The 24,387-nt window shown below is 39.9% G+C and overlaps 1 protein-coding gene across 6 annotated transcripts in view; it reads right to left on the bottom strand.

Annotated features, from left to right (window-relative positions):
- The window catches only part of ZNF536 (zinc finger protein 536), a 521,459-nt gene that overhangs the window by 388,365 nt on the left and 108,707 nt on the right, over positions 1–24,387 (bottom strand). For 3 of the 6 annotated variants that reach the window (XM_039503707.1, XM_039503708.1, XM_039503709.1), the window contains one exon: positions 19,995–20,112. The gene's annotated coding sequence lies outside the window, so the exon portion shown is untranslated. Of the gene's footprint in view, positions 1–17,343; positions 17,909–19,994; positions 20,113–20,710; positions 20,826–24,387 lie in introns of those variants that run through there. The other 3 variants (XM_039503711.1, XM_039503713.1, XM_039503712.1) reach the window with 3 other exon arrangements.

Genomic DNA, 24,387 nt, shown 5'->3' with positions numbered 1-24,387 from the left:
TCCTTTTTCATGGATCCATAAGATTAAAATCTGGCCCCTTTGAAATCAATGGAAATATGCCCATGACTTAAATGGGGACAGGATTTCAACTTTAGACTAAGGCCAGAAGGGATCATTATGTTTATCTAGATAACTTATGTCATAACACAGGCCATAGAATTTCACCTACTAATTCATGCATCAAGCCCATAACAAACCCATTCTTGATCCCCACTGTAGTCTGGATTCACTTAAGGACAGCGATATGTTACTTTTCGGATTTTCTTTAGATCTGTTTTATGCCCATTTTTTTTTCCTTCATATGACAGAGGGGAAATTCTGAGAGCTGGGGGCTCAGACTAAGCAGCTTCTCATGGTGCTTATGTCACATGGCCAATAATGGACTGTGATTTGCCACTTAATTTGTGCTATGCCCAACCAGTGCAAGCAGTAGCATCGCATAGCTTAATGTAAGTGACCCATCACAGCCAACAGCGGGTGTGTGCCATTCCTTTCACTTCACTTAAATACATGCCACATGCTACACAATATTTCAATCCCTTTATCTCTTTCTCATCCTCTTGCTGAGTGCAAACACAACTTACAGAACAAAAAGCACAACATGGGAGTTTCATCAGTTTTCTCAGTGTTGTGATACATGGCTGCTTTGGAAAATATTACAGTCATACGCCACTCATGTTTCTGCTGTGAACGTGAACATGGTACAGTGCATAAAACTGAATATTCTAGTTAAGCTATGTAACTCTTGAGCTGTGCCCTCCATTAAGCATAACTGCATTATCTAACAAATAATCAATGTTCAGATGACACTCAAGAGTCCCAGCCACTAATCCTGGGCTAAATGTACCTGATATTTGCCTTACTGCCAACATTTGACACTGTGCCTGTGCTTCCATATCCGCCCCAAAGAGGTACGAGCATCACAAGAAAGGTCCAGGCTCCTAGTCTGAAAGAGCCAAGAGTGCTATTAGAGAGGTGATGAGCTCAATCTGCTCTTGGACTAAAGAGCCCTCTTAATTTTTGGGGGAGAAAGAGGTGGCTGTTTGTTGATATCACTTCTTAGAATTTTTACAATTTTAGTTCAGTTAAATTCTATTTTTAAATATTTGGTAAAGATCTTTTTATTTTACCAAGAATTCCAAACTGAAGGGAAACTGCCCTGACTTTTAAATCAAGGGCTGCAAAGAAAATTAAAATAGTAAATATTAGTTCTAAACAACCTGCAGAAGTGAGAGCTATTTTATGACTGTTGAATCCCCTGAACTTAATGAATGGAGGCTGCCATTTTCTGTTATATGGAAAATTAGTGTTTCTTCCACTATCTGGACACTCTGGCTATACCCTGTAATTTCCACAGCTCCCCCTCCTCCACCAAACCTTCACTGTAGCACAAGTAAACATCACTCCTCCATCCTCTCTTTGGATCCTAGCTTCTGCTCAGCTTAAATATCAGTTGACCTGGTCCATAGATCCTGGCCAGGTTCCAGGTTTATGCTGTTACATGGTTTATCACCACCCTCGCCCTTGAATCAAGCAGTCCTACCTTCCTTATGAGCCCCCTTCCCTCCTCACTTTCCCCTTCCGTTCATGGCAAAGATCCAGGTTGGGTACCAGAGAAGCATGGTTTCCTCCTCTTCCTTCCTAGGAACTACTTGAGTCACCCTGGCTTGTTATCCTGGACTAAGGGGAGAGTGAGGGCTATCTGACTGGCTCTGGCTTTCTGGAAGGGAGATGTTTACTGATGTCTGAATGAGTCCTAGTAGAGGATGGAGATTGTGATGGTGTCCAGAGGAGTCCAGGTGTCAAGGAAGGAGATGGCTTTTTTGTTCTACCACAAAACAAGGGAAGGTTCTATGGAATAAGTTTTAATTTATGTAAACTAAAATGTTGATTTGTTTTAAAAAGTCAGTTCCCTTGTTTCTAATACAAACCAGGATGATTCTGAAATGTAAAATTAAAAGTGGAATTTTCCTTTAAACTTACAAAAAATAATTAAAAAACTAAAATTCCAGTGAATTATTAAAACAATTATACAAATATATAGGGCCTTCTAATACAATCTGGGCTACTGACCAGTGCAACAGGGGCTACAGAGGGAAAGTCTGTCCCTCAACCAGCTCCCCCAGTATGTATCACAGCTTCTCAAATGATGGCATCCTGGGTATCTGTATTGTTTGAGGCATGCTTTTCCTGGTTTCTAATCTAAGGGCTCAATTCAGCAACAAATTTAAGCACATGCTTAACTCCATCACCATTCAGAAAAACAAGGTACATGCTTTATTCCCATCGACTTCATACTTAAATACGCTGATAAAAGATGGACTGCTGAATTGGGTGCTGAGAGGACAGATCTTTGAAAGGATAGGATTCATCACCTAGGTATTAACAAAGAAATGCTCAGTACAAGACCAACCAAAAAAACACAGGCGGATTTATCGTAGTGTAATATTATGCTTCTTCACTGAATGCCTTAAATAACTGAAATTCTTTTCATGAATGTGAGTCTCATGTTTACAAAATACTGAACTCTACTCATGAAACAAAGAGTAAATAAGCATAAACTATTCATAATTTAATGAACTTGTGTTCCCCTCACAAACACAGTAAAATTCCTAAGCTACAGAACAAGCAAATTTTAAAAGTTTGGTTATTATACAGCCTTCCTGTACCAAATATAAATAAAAAGGAAAGCACAATTCTAAAAAAAAGTTTAATTTAAAAGGAAAATGTAAAACAAGCCCACCGAAAAATTATTCTTTTAAATTAATTTCTTATTCACATGTTCAAAGTGCAACTATTCCATTCATACACACACACACACACACACACACACACACACACACACACACACTATAACATACCATATAGCTATTCAAAAATATACAAACACCTCATATAAAATACGAAGGTACAACTATAATTAATACTAGTTACATACTTCTCTACTCACTAGCCAATCTTCATCTGTACCTCCTTCCATTACAGCCTGGATCCTGTTCTCATTGCATTCAATTGTTGTTTTACTACTATTTACCACTTATAATAGATGCAGAATCAGGCCCTAATAGAATACTAGGTAACAGGGTCACCTAATCGAAAAGTTTAAGTGTTGGCAATATCGTTGATAATAAGCTAGATGTGCCTTCTTCACCTAGATGTCCAACATTTATTAGACTAAATAAGGGTTGAAGATTGTTTAGAATTAATACTGTTCACATTTAAATACAAATTATCTTAGTAGGATTTTGCATATTGATTGGGCACTGCTGTTAAGTCCTCTTATTTCTTTAGAAATAAATGATCCCTACTCAACACACAAAAGCTACCCTACCACTAAATAATGATCTCCACAGGGGACAAACCCTAAATGAAAGTAAATTCTACATACTGTAACTAGGCAGCTGAGATGCATCCAGTATCCAGAATAAGGTACTGTTGCTTTAGAGCCTAGGACAGCCTTTGATTTGAATAGCCTAAGTTATTTCCATTTCATTTGAACAATATTTTAAATATAAAGGGCCACAGAAAAACCCAAAGGAGAGGGAGTCAAAGAGTGCTTTGATATGCTCTCCTTAAACAAGGGATGACCATGATGGTCCCTTCTGGCCTTAAAGTCTATGAGCCTATGAGAAAGATTTACAGGTCTACAGAGAAGGCAGAGGCCTGAGCCTATGAGAAAGGTTTACAGGGCTGCAGAGAAGGTGTCTTAAGATCCGTGCAGAACTCTCTCGTGCAACCCTGCAGATCCTATAACCACCAGACTTCTCATTCACCCTTACTTACTGCTAGCCTCCATTCTCTGGTAGCAAAGCCTTCCACATGGCTGCACAGTATCAGCCATGGAGGTGACTAACTATAGTACTGTTAATTCAACTCTTGCTCTGATACTCCCAGGTGTGGAGGGGAGCATGCGGAGAGCCAGTGCTTCTCCATTCAGCAGCCCTCTGGCTTGTTCTATTAGATTTAGCTCCATCCACTAGTGTGAATAGAGTGGAAAATAAGGGCCAAAGAAAACGAAAGTGTGTTTAAGTCTCTTCTAACTGAGAGATCTGATGCCATAAATATTATATCAATAAATTTATCATCATTGTTGGCCCAAGATTTTTTTTCAAGGCTTTTTTTCCAAAAAAAATGAAAGCGTAAATCACGCACACAAAACTTAGTGAAAAAAATATTCTTTTAACATAACAGAAGATGCCATCTAACGGATAGATTAGTAAATTCTTATCAAAGACCAACATCAAGAAAGCAATCTTTCTAGATGTACTCGAAGGATGCTGCACTTCTGAAATGTAGCATTTCCATAATAGATAGTAACATTTGGTTTGACTTAAATATATGAAACTCTTCTCCAGATAGGACAAACAAACCCACAATAGAAAATCACCTCTCACAAAGTCCCAAACCCCTCCCTTCCCCCCACAAAAATAGGCTCTTTGACATTAAAAAGAAGGTCCTGAAATGTGCACATATAATCTAAATTGAAAGAGGTACCTGGACATGTGATATACAGTATGAGAATATCATACCTGGGCTAGAGGCTCCAAGCTGCTTTAGATGGTTGTAAAAGTCATAGAATAGAACTAACAATATCATATGTCATAGCATATATATCCATAAATGACTCCCAAATCTGCTTATATGTATTTCTTTCAACATGGATACGATAATTTATCATATTTTCCCCAATGTCTTATAAATATGTAATTCATAGAACCTGTCTTAGAAAAAAATTATTTCACTAAATGTAAGTGATGTTTCAATTAAGTGTGAATCAACTGCAATAGCCATATTCAAGCTATATAAAATGTCAAAAAAGTGCTAACATCATAATCTGAAATAGCCATTTGAGAGTTGATGTCTAAAAGGGTCTGGGATACCTTATTAATAAAACAGTAGCTTTTTCCTTATGGAACTGTGACTTTAATCTAGTCATGAAACACACTGACTCTGACGAAGTTCAAATCTAAGCAAGGAGACCAAATCATAAGACAACTATGGACCTGATCATGTAAATACTTAATAGGGTCTTCAGTGAGTTGACTTCATTGGGACGACTCATGGCAACAAGCACTGAAGCAGGTAGTGGGTGTTTGCAGGACTGGGCCCTGCAGAAGTAGTTATGATTCACTAGTACAGAGAACTTTCTTTTCTGAAGTGGTCTGTATTTCTCTCATGTTTATATGGTTAAACACTGAACAAAACTTGTTTTTCGAAATGCAGGCAGCGTATCCCATCCTCTTTACACACTTTGCTGTGCAGCTACTGGTGTACATAGATCTCATCAATTAACATGACCGTCATTTGTCTATTTACATTATATAGGAATGCTTCACGGAAGTGGGCAGAGGGAAAGTTTGTGTGTTCATATCCAGCCCAAACCTGCTTTACGCACCTACAGATCATTAGAGGTGTGTAGTACTTCTTAGGGCTCTGCAGGCCCCGAAGCCAACTTGGGCTGAATACTGCCATGAGGTTTATATTTATAGGTTTAAACTGCCCCCGAAACGGCCCCCTGTTACCAGACATATTGTAAACCAAAATAATTAAAATCCCAGACGAACATACATCTTGACCAGCATTTTCAGTCAGATTAATTTTTTAAGTATTTAATTGATTTCATATGAATAATCGTTAGCTGACATTGTACTACGGTGTACTTACAAAGGAACTGATTTTGCAAACTGCACACACAAAATTCCTGTTGGCTCCAGTGAGAATTATGAATGCATATCGTTTGTAGACACAGATCTATCTACTTTAAGGTTTTTTTTCCTGCAAAGAGATGACCCCCATTGAATTACTGTATAAGAGAACAACTTACATGAATCTAAATTTGTAAGCCTACTTTACCTAATTTTAACAGATATTTTTAAATACAGGTTAAGGATATGATCCAAAACCCATGGAAGTCAATGGAAAGACTCTCACTGATTTCCAGAGACTTTGAATCAGGCTCCTTTTTCTTCTCCTACAGATATATAAGAAATACATTATTTTAAAAAATAAAATTAGAGAGCCAAAGTGTCAGGTTAATTTAGATTTTGAAAAACTTAACGTTATATAGAAATCAAAGACCAACAGAGAAAGAGTTCCATGATTCTTTTTTAATTCTACTGAAAACAATTTCTTGTTGTAAACATTTTTGCTAGCCAAGCATTGCACACATGCATGGCAGCCACAAATAGAAACTGGTGACAAACAAAGAGTAACCAGTGAAACTGACTTCATGTTTCCAAATGAAGTAAAATGCAAAAAAGGAAATAAAATCAGGGCTGGCCTTACCATGAGGCGAACTGAGGCGGCCGACTCAGGCGCCAGACTGTGGGGGGTGCCACTAGGACCCAGAGTGTAGAAAATTATGTCTGCTGCTGGTGCATAAGTATTCTCTCTGCTTTAGATGCACAGAGATGGTGGTGGGCTGTGCTGGAGGAAGGAGGGCACAAGAGCCATAACAGGCAGGCAGGAGAAAAGGTGAGAGGGAATAACAGAAAGCAGCAGGAGCTGCAGGGAGAGAGAGAAGGAGCCTCTTATGTACCTCTCTAGCACCCCCAGGAGCCTGGACTGATTAACACCAGCTTCTCAGGGAGCTTCCTATTTCCTGCTGCTTCCCTGAACCCACTTCAGGAGAACAGGCAATCAACTGGAGTAGTAGGAGCCAGTTAGGCCCTTAAGACGCTGATATCTTCCCTCACTCAGGCCCTGCTACCAGGCTGCTTATTTGTCCCCTTCAACTGAGTGTTGAGAGCCACTATAGCTGGCACAGAACAGCAGTCATGAGCGAAAGAAGAAAACATCCCTCTGGGGCAGCATTCAGAAAAAGAAAGAAAGCAAAGGAAGCTTTTCTATGTAAGCAGGAAGGAGCTCTCCTGAGATACATAGACACAAATGTTCATGGTGAGCCTTCCGGCCCCAGTGAGGATGTGAGTGGTGAGGAGATGCCTGATCTTCCAGTTAGTCAGAGTGCAGGTGACCTGGCAGCTACTGCAGCATCCATATCTCCATCTCAAATGGATGTAACCATGCACATTCCTGAAGAAAAGTGTAGATCAGAGAAGAGTGTGGTGGAGGCACAAGAAACAGCTGCTGCTGAGTTTAGTTCCTTAAGTCTAGATGATCCAGGATCGTGAACCCACTTGAGGGACTTCCTTGTACTGCATGGGCCACAGCAAGTGAAAAACTTCATGTTTCCCAAAGACAATGAAAATAGAAATTTCCATCCAACACATTATTGGTGTGAAATCCCCAATGGTGACAAAGTGGAGAGGCCATGGCTTATGTACTCAAAAACCCAGAATGCTGCATACTGTTTTTGTTGCAAACTCTTCCAGTCTAATGTTCCAGCCACATTGGGTTCTACAGGAACAAAGGACTGGAAAAATGTGGCTAGAAATCTGGCATGCCATGAGAAGGCAGCAAATCACCAGAGAGCATTCCAGAGGTGGAAAGAGCTTGAGATGAGACTAAGGTTAAAGACCACCATAGATGATCAGCATCAAGAGAAGATTACGTCAGAGTCTCTTTGCTTGCAAAATGTTCTGAAAAGGCTCATTGCCATTGTGAGAATGCCCAAAACCTAGCACTGTGTGGCACTTCAGATCAGCTGTATGTGCCAAACAATAGAAACTTTCTTAAAATTGTGGCGCTGATGGCCGAGTTTGATGCTGTACTCCAGGAGTATCTGAGAAGAGTCACCACACAAGATATGTACACACGCCACTACCTTGAAAAAACAATTCAAAATGAGATCCTACAGTTACTGGCAACAAAAGTCAAACAGAAGATTGTGGCTGATCTGAAGTCAGCAAGATATTACTCTGTTATTCTGGACTGCACACCTGACATCAGCCATACGGAACAAATGACTGTAATGGTGTGTTTTGTAACAACAACAGAACCTAGTGAAAATGTCCCTGCAATGGTGACTGTCAGAGAACATTTTCTAGAATTTATTGACATTTATGGTACTATAGGAGCTGGTATGATAAATGTGCTTCTTAAAAAGCTGGAAGATACGGGAATTGCGATAGCTGACATGAGAGGCTGGGGTACGATAATGGTGCCAACATGAGAGGAAAGAACAGAGGAGTGCAGACACGGATCCGAGAGTTAAATCCTCGAGATTTTTTTTGTCCCATGCAGTTCTCATTCATTGAACTTGGTAGTCAGTGAGCAGAATCAGCTTCTAGTGAGGCTGCTGAATTTTGTAATGGAATTCAAAGCATCTTATGTATTTTTCTCTGCATCAACTCATCGATGGCAAATTTTGAAGCAACATCTGGGAACATCCTCTCTGACACTGAAACCACTGAGTGCCACATGATGGGAAAGTCGAGTGGAGGCAAAAAATATCAAACACCAAATTGGGAAGATAGATGATGCCATGGAGGATAATGCTATGAAAGGAACTGTTTGTGTGAGAACAGTGGCAGAGGGAAATGGAATCACCAGAAATATCCGTAACTTCAAATTACTGTGTGGCTTAGTGTTGTGGCATGACATACTGTTTGAAATAAATGTTGTAAGCAAGAGACTGCACGGTGTTGACCTTGATATATCTGGAGCAATGGAACAACTGCGCAAAGCAAAGTCATACCTACAGTCTTACCAGTCAGATGAGGGATTTCAAAACATTCTGAAGAGTGCACAGAAGTTGGCATAGGAACTTCACACTGAGGCTATTTTCCCACCCATTCAAGAATACAAGAGTCACCGAAGAAGACGACATTTTAACTATGAGGCATGGGTTAATCCCATAAGAGAGCCCAAACAACAATTCAAAGTTAAATTATAGATTGTGCAATACAGTCAGTTGAAGAACGCTTCATGCAGCTCAAGGAACACAGCAGTTTATTCGGGATGTTGTATGATATTCCAAAACTCCACACTATACCTGAAGAAGACTTACACCAGCAATGCAGGGCACTAGAGACAGTGTTGACACATGATGACATGCATGATATTGATGCGAGTGATTTAGGAGATGAACTGAAAGCCCTTTCATGATACATTTCAGCAAGATCAACACCAAAGGCTGTTCTGGAATATATATGTACAAATAAGATGACCAACCTCTTTCCAAATGCTTTTGTTGCTCTGCACATACTTCTAACACTTCTAAAACAGTTACCAGCGGAGAATGCAGCTTCTCCAAGTTGAAGTTAATAAAAACACATCTACGCTTCACAATGACACAGGAGAGGCTGGTCGGCCTTGCAACCATCTCAATAGAGCATGAGCTGGCCCAGACTGTGGACCTTCAGGAAGCAGTTCAAATCTTTGCAACCAAGAAGGCACGGAAAGCACCACTTTGATTATTCAAACAGATAAAAATGCCAGTGTTTACTATGCAGACAAGAAAAGTTAACTTTCAAACACCTGAACAGCAAATGTAAGTGCTACTTAAAATTTTTGAACAAGGCATTTTAAGTTGTTAGTTCTCCTTTATTGGGTTAGGTAGAAGAGCAGTACCATGAGAGGAGTAGAACAGGAAGAAGGCAGAATTGAGACCTTTCAAAGTTTTGGCCCAAGCGAGGGAGCACAGGGGCATCATTTGAGCTCCCCACCTCAGGTGCCAAAATGTTGTGGGCTGGCCCTGAAAATGGTTAAGTATATGATTTAAAAATATTCAGATTTAATAACTCACACAGTAATAACACAGCTAATGAAAACTGCTTTTGATAACTATGGGTCCAAAGCATTTTTCCAATTGGGCAGATCTTGCCAGCTTGCCAATGGAGGAACAGGGCTTCTGTAGTACCATTCCTCTTTCTCTGGGATTCCAGGAATGCTCCTGTGCTGGAGAGTCAAAGAGTGCCTACCCATGCTCCTGGCATACATCCTCCCAGGTTTCTGTGTAGAAATCTAGCAGGGAGTTACTACCAGAACTCAGAGCTCTATTTTATTCCCCTGGGTCTCCTCCATAGCTGTTAACAGCATCCCAGAGGGGATCCAACTGATACAGCATGGTGTCTGCCAGAGCTGCCAGGAAAGATAAGGGTGAGAAGAGGGGCCACCAGTAGACAGGAGCGAGGAGCTATCAATGTCCTGACTCCCCTCCCCATGGATTCTCACCTCATCCGAACTCCACAGCTCAACAAACCCTTCTGCGAATACTTGTTAGGAAATTCAAAGGGGAGTTTCATATTGTTTTCTTTATCTGTGGCCCTCTCCCAAGAGTGTCTACACAGGAATGGGAGTTTTAACATAACAGTCTTCCTTGGAACTCCCAGCTATATTAAACATCTTCATGTAGGATTTCTCCATTACCAGTTTCTGAATGCCATCTGTGTGCTCGGTGCTGTACAAACAGAAAAGAAACCACTCCTATTCCCAAGGAGTTATCAATTTAAGAGACTAATCCTGTACTCTGCACACCCAAATCCCTAAACTTTTGGGATGTACAAGGGATGCAGGACTGCACTGTAGATCAGCTTAGTTCAAACACATAATATATCGAATGATGGGACAGCCACAAAAATCCACACTGGGTTACAAATTATTCACATTACCACTGTGGCCCTTCAACATGTGGCTTTTGTATTTCATTTGTATATTGCACCTTCCATCTCTGGGAATGTTATTTCGTGTTTTATATTGTGAACTCTTATGGGGCAGGAACCATGCTCTCTCTTATGACTGGAAAGCACCTCACACACTAAGGACACTACTGGCAATAAAACAAATAAAAAATAATATGAAGACCCAATCTGGAAATTTTATTTTCCTTATTGTTCATTTGCCTAAAAGCATGTTCAGTATTCATAGATATTGTATATACAGTACACATGCATGTACCTTTTTGCACTTGAATAAAACATATATTCTTATGAATGATCTTTTTCTTTAAAAAAATCAAAAATATTTTCAAAAAAAACCTAAAATACGTCAAAGAGAGTTTTAAAGAATAACAGTAATGTTTAGAATAAGGTATTCTACTAGCTGTTATCCGTTATGGTATTAACAGGAGAGGACCAAAATGATAGGGTCTCTTTCCCACTGATTCCATTAACAATAAGAAGAATCACATTCCTACAGCATATTCCCAATGAATCAATGAAGAACAGACCCCTTACATAGTAGAGCACGTTAATTAAGGGTGAAATATAGTCACTTTAATTATAAATTCCAGTTTGGGAGAGTCTACAAGCTCTGCTTTTTCAAAACCTAAGCAGCTGAGATTTGAAGAAATGAAACAGGAAAATGTTTTGTACAAGATGCAATGAAACTGGAAAAAAGTTTGGTTTGAGCATGATCTCGCACACTTGTCTGAGAGGATCTGCTTTGGACATTAAAAGAGACAGCTTAGTAGAGTTGTGCAAAGGGTTCATAGTGAAAGTAGAAACCACACCACAATCACCTGTTTTGGGGGGTTTGTTATATCTGGTAGGCCAAAACTGTTCCTATTGAAATTTGAGACAGTTTCCCTTTGGCTTTCTTTGGGAGAAAATCAGGCCCTTGAAATTCATCCCAGACTGATTCACATTTTTTTGCTAACCTTTATGTATTGTCTCAGCAAACATAGACCAAATAAAAGTTTTGCATCAAAATGTGTGAAATTTTCAGTTAAAATTTTGTCTTGATGCAAAACCAAGTGAAGCAGCAGTTTCAAGCTTAGTTTAGCTTTAAAATGCAGGGTTTGGGCAAACCCGGTATTCAAAGAGAAACTGAGGAGAAGCCACACAGTTTGAAACCAATGAAAATATTCACACAGACCTTTGTGAAGAAAACCATAGAAGGCTTGTCTACACAAGGGTTTATTTTGTCAGTGTAGCTGCAGTGATGTAGGTACATCAGTGCAAGCCTTTTGTGTAGATGCCCTGGCATCAGTGTAGAGAGTGATTTGTACTAATGCAGCTCTAACCTACACAGTATAAGTCACTTCTTAACCAGTACACTCGATCTATAGTAGGGATTTCCATTGTCACACCTATATCAGCAAAGCCGTGGTGCAAAAAGCCCTGAGTTTATAGACAAGCCCTGAGTTTCACACAGCCTTACATCTTCGTACCATTACAGAGCTTTCATGAAAACGACAATGCAAGTATATGGAGACACTGTTACTGCTGTACATGAAAATAATACTTCACTATTGTAAGTTCATACAGATCTATCAAAATAAGAAATTTTAGGAAAAGAAAAAGGCCACCCAGCCCAACATGCCACTTCTTTCGGATATAAAATTTAATCCGCGCCACCTTGCTTTTTTCACCATAGCTCTCACAATTTCTTTCTCCAGCAGCAAACCTAGGTTTCTCTTGAACTCATTTATACTTATTAATTCTATTGCCTTTCCTGTAACTTATTCCATATGCTTATAACCTTTCACATGAAGCAATTCTGCCTTAGTTTCCTATTTACTCCCAGTTTCCTAAACTTTAGATTAACCGGACATATAAATACACCTATTTCTACCATCTGTGATAGATGGTATTATAGCGACAAGGCTGAAGGTAACAATGTCAGTGCAAATCTATGGAGACCACTTTACAGCAATGAAGTAAAATAATGTTCATACAAATTATACTATCATTTAGAAAAATAAATGTAAGTCTGCCCCCTAGCTTAGCTCAGGTCTGATTTTTCAGTCTCTCACTCCCCAGACCAGCAGAGGCCAGGACTGATGGAGAGGCAATATACATACAGCCCTGGGCCACGTGGACAGGGATGTTACTCAATAGCAACCTCTCCAGCTGATTGAGGTGCAGTATTGATGAGCTCAGTGGGGCTTCAGATCTCCTCAAACAGAAGGACTGGAATGGAACATCTCCAGGACACAAAGTAGGGGGAAGGGTTCTATGGGACACAGGGCGCTACCAGAGTGAAGAAATTTAATGAAGTGACTAAAATTATATTAAGGCTGACACAAACTTATGAAGGAAAGGAGAACCCTGGCACTCTGAACCCACTAGCATTGGATGAAATCCTGACCCCAGTGAAGTCAATGGCAGTACACCCACTGATGTCAATTTTACCCATTGCACCTAGGCAGTGTAGGGTAGAGCAATGACACCAGACTGGCAGTCAGAACTCCTGAGCACTAACCACTCTTCGGCTATTGCCTCATTCTGTGCCCTTGGTAAAGTAATTTAACTCCTCTGCTGTAGAATTTAACTTCCCCATCTGTAAAATCAGCTAATACCATCAGTGAGGTAGCGCCAAATTTTCTAAAATAGCCTCTAATTTTGGGTGTCTCCTGTTTTAGGCATCCAATTTTTGACCCCTAGTGACTTATTTTCAGAGGTGATGAGCACTTGCAACTCTCATTGATTCAAGTTGCATCTGTGGTGCTCAGTTCTTCTGAAAATCCCAAGTGTCTGAAGTTGGGCGTCTTAAATTGAAGTGCCAGAAATTAGAGGCCACTTTTGAAAATTTGAGCCTTGATGCTTGTTCATTGGTATCAAGATGTAAAACACACTGTGCAAGTACTAAGAACCATTAGCATATTTGTTATTAGGCACTGCAGCCTATACGTTCCTCTGTCAAAATGACCTACCACAACAGGTAATGCTGACCTTTTTTAACAATATGACAATCTATTTATGAAGAATCATTTTATTCTGCCTTTTGTTGTGAAACTCTGACACAGGACAAATGCTGCAATTCACAGTGCAAAGGGGGTCAGATACTGGTGCTGCTGTGGCTGTTTCAATTCTGTTTTCTTGATTTGTGTTTAAATCATAGTGGTATTCTGACAAAACTGTTTGTCTTTAATATAGTTCAACTTGGCCTAATGAACCCAGGCTCTTTAAAAACAATCTCACATAGTGTATTTAGATTAAGACCTCAAAAAAAATTCAGTGGATTTAAAAAATTTTAAAGGCCCCATCTCACAGATATGAAAAGCTCAGATTACTAGGCTAATTACAATTAGTCTACTATAATTCTCTTTTTTCATGCATCTGGTTAGCTAGCAAGTCCACAAGATGCACATGAAATTTTAAGTGAATTTTAATACATGTGAAAGATGCCAGATTCAGAATATGGGAGGTTCTCCCTTCTAGGATTTCTCTGTCTATTCACAGAACGAGTACAGCTGGGTAGGGGCAATGCAAATTTCCCCTCATTGCCCTCCCGATGTGCTTCATCTCTGATTTGGATCACTGCTAGGAGTGAAAAGGTACTTCAAATCTTCAGGTTCATTCACTGTTTAGCTTCACTGTTGAACCTGCCAATAAGAGTGACAACATCGCTGCGTTTTTTGTGATCCACTAAGAAATGGACTGACACCACCAATTCATTTCATGTCGGTCACCAAACATCCATCAGATCATAACTGTTTTTAGTCACTTCTGACCAAGGTCAGACTCTGACTAGTGACTGAGTCGTGAAAAGTTCTGTATTCTATTATCAGTTCCCTGCACCATTCAGTCACCTAACCTTAAACTAGAAATACATATTTTTATAACATCCCCTTAAATGTTTCAAAATTATTTTACTTTTACATAAGTATATTTTCTTTCACAGTATTTTATCCTTTTTTCTTATTGAGTAAGCATCTGTGCCCAGAAAAATCTTTGTTAGAAATAATTTGGATTTTCATCTTTTCTTGCCAATAAGAAGTTTATTCATATTTATATAAAAGGGGAAATACATATTTTTCTTCTCTCCTGAATCCACATTACTTACACCTATGAAACATAGGCATCTAATGCCCCCACAAAGATGAGATGAAGGATGAGACAGAAGATGCAAAGTTTGAATGGAAGAATATAAAAATTACATTCCAAATACCATACTGTTTTTAGCATTATGAAGAGACTAGATACAGCTATTCAGAAATCTGAGAGAAATTCAGAAACAGAGTTAAATGTACTTATGCTTTCCCAAAACATGCTAAATCAGTAGATGCTAAAAAACTACAATAGTCCTCATTCAGACTTGACAAATAAATCTATTTACTATTTGATGTTTTTTATAAAGTTCATATAAATCCATGCAAACGCCTTTTTTATTCAAAGCACTCTGAAGACATCTGTGCAATTCACAGCCAACTTAAAGCAAAAGTAAACATTTGGAAAAATGACCTATACTGATTTTCTTTCACTTGAGGAAAACTTGTGCTACTATGGGGAATAAGAATAGCCCATTTCAATGGGCTAGTGGATTTTATAGATATGTTCTCATGTAAATTTCCTTGGTTACCTAAATCGCCCATGGTAGGTAAATAACCCAATGTTTCTGCTTTCTGTACTGAAGTTCACAATTTCTGATCTCAGCACTGCCTTTACTGCTGCAAGCTAAATAGTGGTACTGATGCTGCAACTTCCAGACTACTCACTTTCCTCTCAGATCATGAACGGGTTGGGTTATTGGCCTCTAGCATGGACAAAAATACAACAATCAACCTCTTCCTTATATAAGTCTTCAGTGAATACAATGCTGGACAACTTGCTGAACATCAGAGATCTCAAGTATTCTCAGAAGTTAGGAAAGACTGTAGAACAATACCTTTTTCTTCGGTGCAGTGGACAAAGTCACCGCAAATTTACTAAAATCATTTTAATACAGCATTTCTGTAATAACAATTTGTATCTTCAGGAGCTGTTTTGCAAAACATTGCTTTAGAAGAGAAATATTTTGACAAATTTGCTGCAAATGTAATATGGGGACTAACCTTTTCCACCAGTACAGATGTTAATTTCACTATCATCATTTGAACAGTAAATGAAAAGAAACTTTAAAAATACTTTGCAATTTTTTAAGTAAATCAACATTAAATCCCATTCACTTGCAGCAGCATAAACCTAACGTCACATCTACGGGTCTGAAGAAAGAGCAGACATCAATAAGTGTCTCCTGCTTAAGGAAGAATCAACTGGAATAAGATTCCTACTACTGAACATCTGAAATATTAGTGGATATATTCTCCTACAAACTAATTTTAAGAGGTTGTACCAAAATGGAAGTGTTTTCTGTTTATATGGTTCTTTGAACTCTAAGCATTTAATTTATGATTTTTGAAAGAGTAAAATACAACAAACAGTACATCCATTGCAATGTGAATAAAAAACAAGTGCAACAGAAAAAGGGAAATAGATAATATAGTAAGAAGATATGCATCTCAAGCTGTTCTTGTTATGACTACAAATCAGAAAGCCCTCAAGTTGTCAAAGTTAAGAAAAAAGATCAGCTGTCTAATGAACATAGGGGCCTAATTTTCAGAGATGCTGAGCACCCACAACTCTGTGTGAAGTCAATAGGAACTCCAGGTTCAGCATTTCTGAAAATCAGGCCCAAACTGTATTATAATAGAAATAGTATTTAGGGAGTATTTTTGTTGCAGAAATGGAGAGGGTTCAAAGTAATCTGTCAAAGAAGTGCTGCTACATTCATGAGTCCTAAAGCAAGGTAGCTCTCATCTGTGGGGAAAAAGTTAATTCACAGGGCTCATAAGGGCTTGCATTTGTCAAGGAGCAGGACGTCAATGCTATCATTATCAGGCAAGTCAGCCAGGCGTTTAATGGTAGAATCAGGAGACATTTGCTCTCCACTATCAGAATGACATCATAACTAAAACAGCCTTCAGCAAGAAGGAAAGAGAAACGCTGTAAGACTTGGACTATACACAGGCTTAGCACTTTTACTATCCTATACTGACTGAGTCACTACTCCCCTTTTAGAAGGTAAAGCTTTTCAATGTCCTGATTCTAAAACTCCATCCTGATAGCCTTTCCAAAACAAGGATCACATTTTTAAAGAAGTCCTCTTAAACCCTTGTCCTCAAAACAGGAGAGAATGTTAACCCAGCACCTAGTTTAGGAGAGATGGTCACTTACAATTTACAAATTTACTTTAAGTTTTCTGGCATTTCTAATTACGCTAGAAATTTTCACTTTAGTGAACTATATGGAAGAGTGGGGGATTGAACTGTATTAAGACACTAGCTCTAGCTAACTCTGTAATTTAGAGAGACTAACAGCTTAGTTAACTGGTTTTTAAAAGTGTACACACACACGCCCCTCTACCTCTCTTTGAGTAATCAGAGGAATTTAGTGATGAACTTCCCAGGGATCAGGAACATGAAAAGCAGTACACATTTAGCTTCCACAGTAGCTGTAACTATACACCCCAGGTCCCCAGAATCACAGATTGTCAATCTAGTCCCCCTCTCCCCCCGAATCACTACAGGTACACAGACACTGTACAAAAGCCTCACCTTGTGTAAGAAGTATGAGGGGAAAAGTTATGAAAGTCGACAGACAACCTAAAATCCCTCAGGCTACAAAAAATCCCGCTATTGAGAAACAACCCAAGAGACCACACAGGGAATGTACAGCTTTCAGAAGCACTTCTCATCTTATTTGCACTTAACCTATTGATGTACTTATGCAGGTCACTTACTTTTCGAATAGATTTGAACCCTTTATAATCATGCAGATCGCCGCGGTTTTCACGGGGGTGTTTGGTTTGCTTTTTGCAAACAAGTTTCATAAAAAAAGAAAAAAGGTCCAATTATGCAAATCCGCTCCGGAAAGGTAGTGACTATTCAACATGACGGTGATACTGTCATAGTTCAATGCAACACACTGCACTGGACAGATTTATGAGGCAACGTCACTACTATGCTCTGGTCCTCGTTGAAGCATCTTGAAGTTAATTAAAGCTGCAATGTCCACTTTTCCAGCCCCCCTCCTCATGCCGGTTTACTATTTCAACATCAAACCAGCCAGGGGGCCTCCCCCTCGGTCTCTGTACACTTAAGCAGCCTGCCACAGTCAGTGAACAATGAACAAAGATCTGAGTGATAGACGGGGCGGGGGGAATCTCCACGGGAATAATCAAATCCGGTTTAAACAAGTAAAAAATATCGTTTCTAATATTAAACTAGAAAAGAAAAAACATTCTTCTCCAACTGAACGGGCACAGGCGTTGGGCCAATCCCCTGCAGAAAGGACCTAAAAGCAGCCAGTCCTCCTCATTTCGAGCAGTGAATGAGCCCAAACAAGGATTCTAAACTTAATTGTGACACTTAAAATAGTCTTTTTTTTCCCCACATAAGCAGGGAGGCTCGCCACTGCTAGCTGTATCAACCGGTCAAATCAGCTCAGCAAACACGGCCCCTGTTGGATTTATTTTAAACTGCACAGGGGGGAAAAAATGCACAGCTCTAAAAGTGCACTACATGCTAAAGCACACATACAGTACACCCATGCCTTCCGAAGGAGCTTTTCAAAGACCAGCTCCCCTAGAACTGCCTGTTATCTGTGTCTTGTATTCTCATTGTTTGTCCATGCATGTTGAATAACAAACAGAGCAGCCTCAGCGCCTTCGGATTGCAAGGACTCTCCCCTTACCCAGCTCATTTTCTGCTAAAGTGAAAATGAAGGGATCTGACAAATCACGTCTCCGCCTAGACACTATTATAGACATAACAATATCCGCCAAACAAAAACCCTTAAACAATAACATCCATGCACGTAAATAGGCTGCTGAATCCTTTCTCCTTCTATACTTTCCCTCCCCTCCAAATTTCTCTACCCCCCCTCACAATACAAGAATTTATAAAACGTCCTAAAATTGGACTTAATATTCTGCAGAGAGGTAGATTTTATGCATCCACTAATAGCAATTATAATATAGGAGTCAAAAAACTAACTTTTTCGGATGGACCCAGTTAAACCTGTACTACATCCAATCTCCTTGAAAGAACCACAGACCCTTTTTTTAAAAGCCCCCCTTTTTTTTTAAGTTCGCAAGCATCACTGTTTCTGTCAACCTTTCTTCATATACATATTTATATAGATATTCATTATTTGCAAAACTGCAACAGATGGGCGCCTTAAAAATCTAGATTCTTTCCTACTCAAAGAATATTGTTTTATTTAAAATCTTGAAACATCTCCTGTGCCCCCGCCTACGACTGTTCTCCTCAGCACTTCATCCCTGCAAAATCATTCTCAGTGAGGGAGCAGTCAAGATCAGTGCCGCCCCAGTGTGCTAAAAACGAAGAGCCTATAGCAGTCACTTCATCGCAACACTTTTTAAAGATAGCCTTTCCACCCCCCTCAACCATTCTTCACCCCCCACCCCCTCCAAATTTTAACCCCGGTGCCTTGACATAACCCAGTTCCTGGAAAGGCTCATGTCCGAGTCGCTTCTCTTATCCTATGGAATTGGCATTTAAGTTTCCTCTTTAACCTGTTACTTTTTCTGTACGTTAAAAATGCCCTGGATTTGTGGCTGACAGGTGCGTCTCTGCTCCTTCTGCCGTGTTTGCAGGCATGCTCCTTTACCTTGCTAAAAGGTTTTAAACCTGATCTGACATTTAGTGCATACTTGAATGTCACAACGTTCCTCAAAGCATTATGCACGGCTCCTATTCATAAGAGGTCGATTAGAGCACAAAATGGCAGGTCTCTTAGGCACTTGAGTCTCACAAGTTTGACACATGCTATGCATCAGCTAACTTTGATTAAAAAAAAAAGGGAGGGAGTTTACACATTACACTCCGGGTAGCCGGGATCCTGCAAGGAGGGGGCGGCGGGGGGACACGTTTAAAGTCACTTCAGCAAAGTTTACTCAGCAACAATCCTTTAAAACAAAAAAAGTTTCTGGGCAACTTAACGGCAGGATTTCTCAGGGCAGCAGGGAGCTAACTTGCTCCTGCCCGACCCCACGTTATCCCAACCCAGGCAAACTCTTGTCTCGCTCTTTTTATTTTAAGTAACGGTTTTAAAAGGAACGAGAGAGGAAGAAAGAGGGGGGAAACCGGAGGGTTTTCTTCAGGCTAAGTTCTATAGCGCCATTCAATGGCTTCTCTGCTCCTTTCATTATTTTCTGCTTTTCCCCTGACAGCCCTGCTTGCAAACGTCACTGCTATGGATATTTAATTATACTGTATTTTTTTAATCACGGTGGAAAACGCAGGCCCCGTTGCGATGATTAAAAAGAAATAAAAGAAAATAGTCCAAACTGACTTTGGTGCCTCTTTCCTCGCTCCCGGGAGCCGCCCGGAGCCTGAAAACCCCCCTTTTTACCTTTGTCTTTCTTACCTTACAATTTAAAGCAAAGCGTAGAAGAAACTCCTGCACGTAAACGAAGCGTTGTAAAAGATTGTGTTCAATGAATAATGAAGCATGTCCACATGATTGACTTGATCATTTTCTTGTGCTGAGGGGGAAAAGTGGAGCGCGGAGCTGTCACAATTGCCCGCTGTGGCTAGCCCTCCTAACTGTTTGCAACACATCCCGAGTCGAGAGTGCTTTATTTTAATCTGTCTCTTTTCAGAATAACCCCGTTCATTGATACTGATCACCCAACATCACAAGACATTCCCATCTTTCAGCTTGGACTCCCCCTATCTGGTAGGTGAAATGCATTGTACCATTAAAAAAGCACTCCATTGTCGTCTTGGCATAATTCACAGCAACTAGATAGGTCTTGCGGCATTTAGCTTTGATGAGCCAAAAGCTGAACCCTTGATATAATAATCTACAAAGAATGGTCTGTGATCGTCCATTTTTTCTCTCTGTCTAGCAACTAAGAAACCATTTAACACAGCGCAGCTTGGTCTTGACCTTGAGCTCATGTAAACACACTTATTAAAATCTATCTATTCTCTAAGAACACATTCTGATTGTCAGACTTGTTATTCAGACATAGATCAACCCCCCTCGCCTGTCTTTACTTGCATTCCTGCCTTTTACTAAACAATTTTTTATCAAGCCCGAAGAGATTACCATTTTTTTAAAAAAAGCGTCGTTCTTACCTGCTCCTGAAACTATTTCAAGTCTGTTTCTTTTAAAAACTCCAGGGTAAATCTTGGTGGACACCGGGACCGGAGCATCAGTCACAGCTCCGGCGTTTAAGAGAAGTAATCAGCGATAAAGTGACGTTGATCTGCACTGTAACCTTGTGGCGTATTTAATGTAAATAAGCCAGTTATGTTGCCAATCGCATGCATACAAACACATAAAGGTCTTCAGCGTTGCATTTTGATTCTTTCCATTAGAGCCGACTTTATTTACATACACTATTTAGGGGATCATGATAATTCTAAAACAATACTAGTGCCAAATGATTATGAAAATATGATTTTAATTAATCACGTAGTAGGCAAGGAAATTAGCATACGGTAATTAAACTTAGAGAAAAACGTCATGGAGGTTCTCTGCCTTATGGGTTCGGAATAATCATTAAACGATGGGTTTTCAGGACTTAATTATCAAACAAATAACTTTTTTAAAGCAACTTTACAAGGTTTATCCGCAGGGCAACGATTTAGTAAATAATATATAACCAGGCAAATAAGGTGCAAATGTGACTGGTGAAATAGGTTATGTTTCTACAAAGCAAAAGGGGAGGGGGGAAGCTGAATAATGCAATTATGGATTCTGTGTCCCATAGTTGACAAAAGCATGGTGCCTCAATAGACTCTTTGTTATGGGATTATATAATGATTGTGGTGTAATTATGGGAAAAAAGATTTAGTAATAATAAAAAGTATCAAAATACACCAATGAGCAGCTTGTTTTAAAGAAAGGCTTGCATGTGACATTAGGGGCATGTTAATAACAAAAAAGGCAGGATCCGAAAGGGTTGACAAATAAAAAAGACTGTGATGCGCATGATTAAGAAGCGATGGAGACAGATTGATTATTCAAAATGCCGAGCCACAGGGACACTTAAAACATTGATTCAGGTAAGACTAGTTTCATCTTGACTGAAATGAGTTCCCTGAAGATGACTGGCATACATTTTAAATCAGTTTACTACATAAAAAGCAAAACATCACAAGCAGAATCCATCTAGTTAAAATAGAAGTCCAAGGGAAAAAAAAGTTTATGTTGGTGGCAATTCCCAAAGAGACTATGGAATTGCAGAGGAAGGGGATTTATTAATTAGCTCTTCCTAAACACTGGACCTAAATGGACCCATCATTTATAATCCCCAACCTCCGTTTCTGGATTATTTGGTGCTAACCTGGCTCTTTAGGTTATAGAGGTTGTATTAATAATCCTATAGGTACAGTAAGACTTTTGTTACATCTGCAGTAAAATAACTTTCTAAAATAACTGAAAAAAAAGCTGTTTTCCCCAACTGATATTTTAAAAGTGAAGTTTATGAATAGTTGTCCAGAGCTATTCAATGTTACAAAAATTCCCATGTCTATACTAAAAAGTTTAGGAATTCACTCTGCATTTTCCAATTTGATGTGTCTGAAATTCTCTTTGAACAAATTCCAAAATACAAGTTTTTTCTATAGAAATTAGCATAGCAATCACATCAATAATATCACTATCTCTATGGGAATGATAACTGGAGCAGTGGGGGTGTTCTTTATTTCAATTCTTCGTGGATCAACTGATTATATTCTGTCTTCTTTTGAACTTGTTATTGTAAGTCAAGTGATTCTTTATAAGTGACAGCCCTGACAAAGAGACGAGGATGGGAAAGCAGGTCGAAAGGAAGTCGCCATATGGACTTTAAAAAAGGCACTTTTTAAGCAAGATAATGGGGAAATGGATGTTGCCTTTTAACCCTATCACAACTGGATATTATTAGCAGTCTCGTGAAGAGCCAGCCATACTTTTCCTTTTAAAGTATGAGTGATAGATTTTACCTAACGATTTCTATGACATAAGGCTTAAGTATACAAATTCTATATGAAGTAGTGCCCTTTTAGAGACTGAGGACAAGGGACGCCCAAAGGAATCAAGGGCCAGAGGTGTTGAGATGACCAAACAAAGACTTACAGCAGGATAGGGACTCTGGAAAAATCCACAGTAAGTTTTCCTGAGACAAGCCAAGTGTATAAGGTAGAGACAGGTGAAATGGGGACTGACTATAAAAGGAGCTTTACACAACCAACTAGCTTTCTCTCTCTCTCCCTGTGGGATATGTGTGTTGCTCACAGGAGGACTGCACAGTGCTGCAAAAGAAGAATAAGAATCGGGTTCTCAGATCTTCTCCCCCAAAATGATGGATATGTCTTTAGTTTGTTTCTTCTCTTCTTTCTCTTCTCTATTCTGGAGTGGCCAATTGAAGGCAGACAGAGGAAAAGCAGAAGTTCCCAGAAAGGGACATTTGTGCTCAGAACAGGTTCTAGTCTCTCTAAGTTGCAGAGAGAACTGGTTCACCAATCAGTAGAGGAGTGCCCATCTCAACTCTGAGAGATGAAGGTTTCAATTAAAGACCTCCTGGATCCCAGGAGTAAGAAGGAGAGCAGGTCACCTCAGGCAGGGCAAGGCAGGCAATGGTGTCAGGGGAGGCATCTTGGACTGGCCTGGGAGCCCCCATTTAGGAAGCTTCAGAGACATGAACCTTCTGCGGTTTCTTTCAGAAATATATCTGTAGTGCAAGCCCCACCTCACCTCCCACACTTCTTATCATCCCTATCATCCGCCAGCCCATGTTTACTTGGGCTGGGATTACCCCAGACCCAATAGGGCACACATTGCGGCTCCTGGAGCTGGGAGCATCCCAGAGACAAGAAAGCATTGAACAAAAGCCCTTCCGCTCTGCAGAGAGCCCCAATGACTCTGAACACCATCACCGTCCCTATAAACTGCTAAGTAATGCGCAATGGATACAGAGTTAGGATTCAGAGGCTTAAGATGCATGAGCCCAGGGCAAGTTGCCCAAACCAGGGTTTCACAATTTTCCCAAACCACCTCTTCATCTCCAGTAGAGCCTCCTATATTCTATCCCATCCCTTTCTACATCATTCGATGCACTCCCATGCTGTCCATTCTTCCCTCTCTCACGCCATGCCTTTCTTCTCCAGAGCAGACTAATCTGTTATTAACTCTAGAACTTCCAACTCCACGAGCCCAGCTTCCACAGCCTCTTCTTAACTCTCAGCTTTTCTCACATACTCTGTGAGGAAGTTGTGCCATTTCTTTAAATCTGGAGTAGGAAGTCACGCAGGAGAGATCTAGAAAAAAAACAACTCTAGGCGCTTAGAGAAAAAGGTTTATACTGTTTTCCTTACTTTAAAAGTTTCTTGTCAGTGTTAGAAGAAATTGTGCCCAATTCTCCATTGAGCTCCTTTGCACCACGCCACCAACGCAAAAAGTCTATGAAATCAGTGGACCTGTCCCCTGAGAATTCATCTTGCACAGGGTAAATCACTGGGTAGCCGATCTCAGCCACCCCTATCATAGCAGTCCCTGTATAGGTGGCATGGCCACTAAAAAGAGGGTGTGGCTGGATCACTGCTATGCTGTAGTTATTTCTGATTACCAGAACAACCTCTTGAGGCTGAGGGGAGCTGGGCATAGGTTTGAATGGCTTTGATGGTGCTCCAGTCTATGCCAGGGACCCACTAAATCAGAATCAGGATGTCAAAAAAAGGTGGCCACCCTGCAGGTCGGCCTCATCCAAGAATTGGGGCCAGTGACTTTTTCTGTGATTTTTACTTGTGTCACATAACATGGGGTCAGA

Source organism: Mauremys reevesii, linkage group 16 (genome assembly GCF_016161935.1).
Source record: "Mauremys reevesii isolate NIE-2019 linkage group 16, ASM1616193v1, whole genome shotgun sequence".
NCBI classification, from domain to species: domain Eukaryota; kingdom Metazoa; phylum Chordata; order Testudines; family Geoemydidae; genus Mauremys; species Mauremys reevesii.
This window is presented reverse-complemented; position numbering and strand designations above follow the sequence as displayed.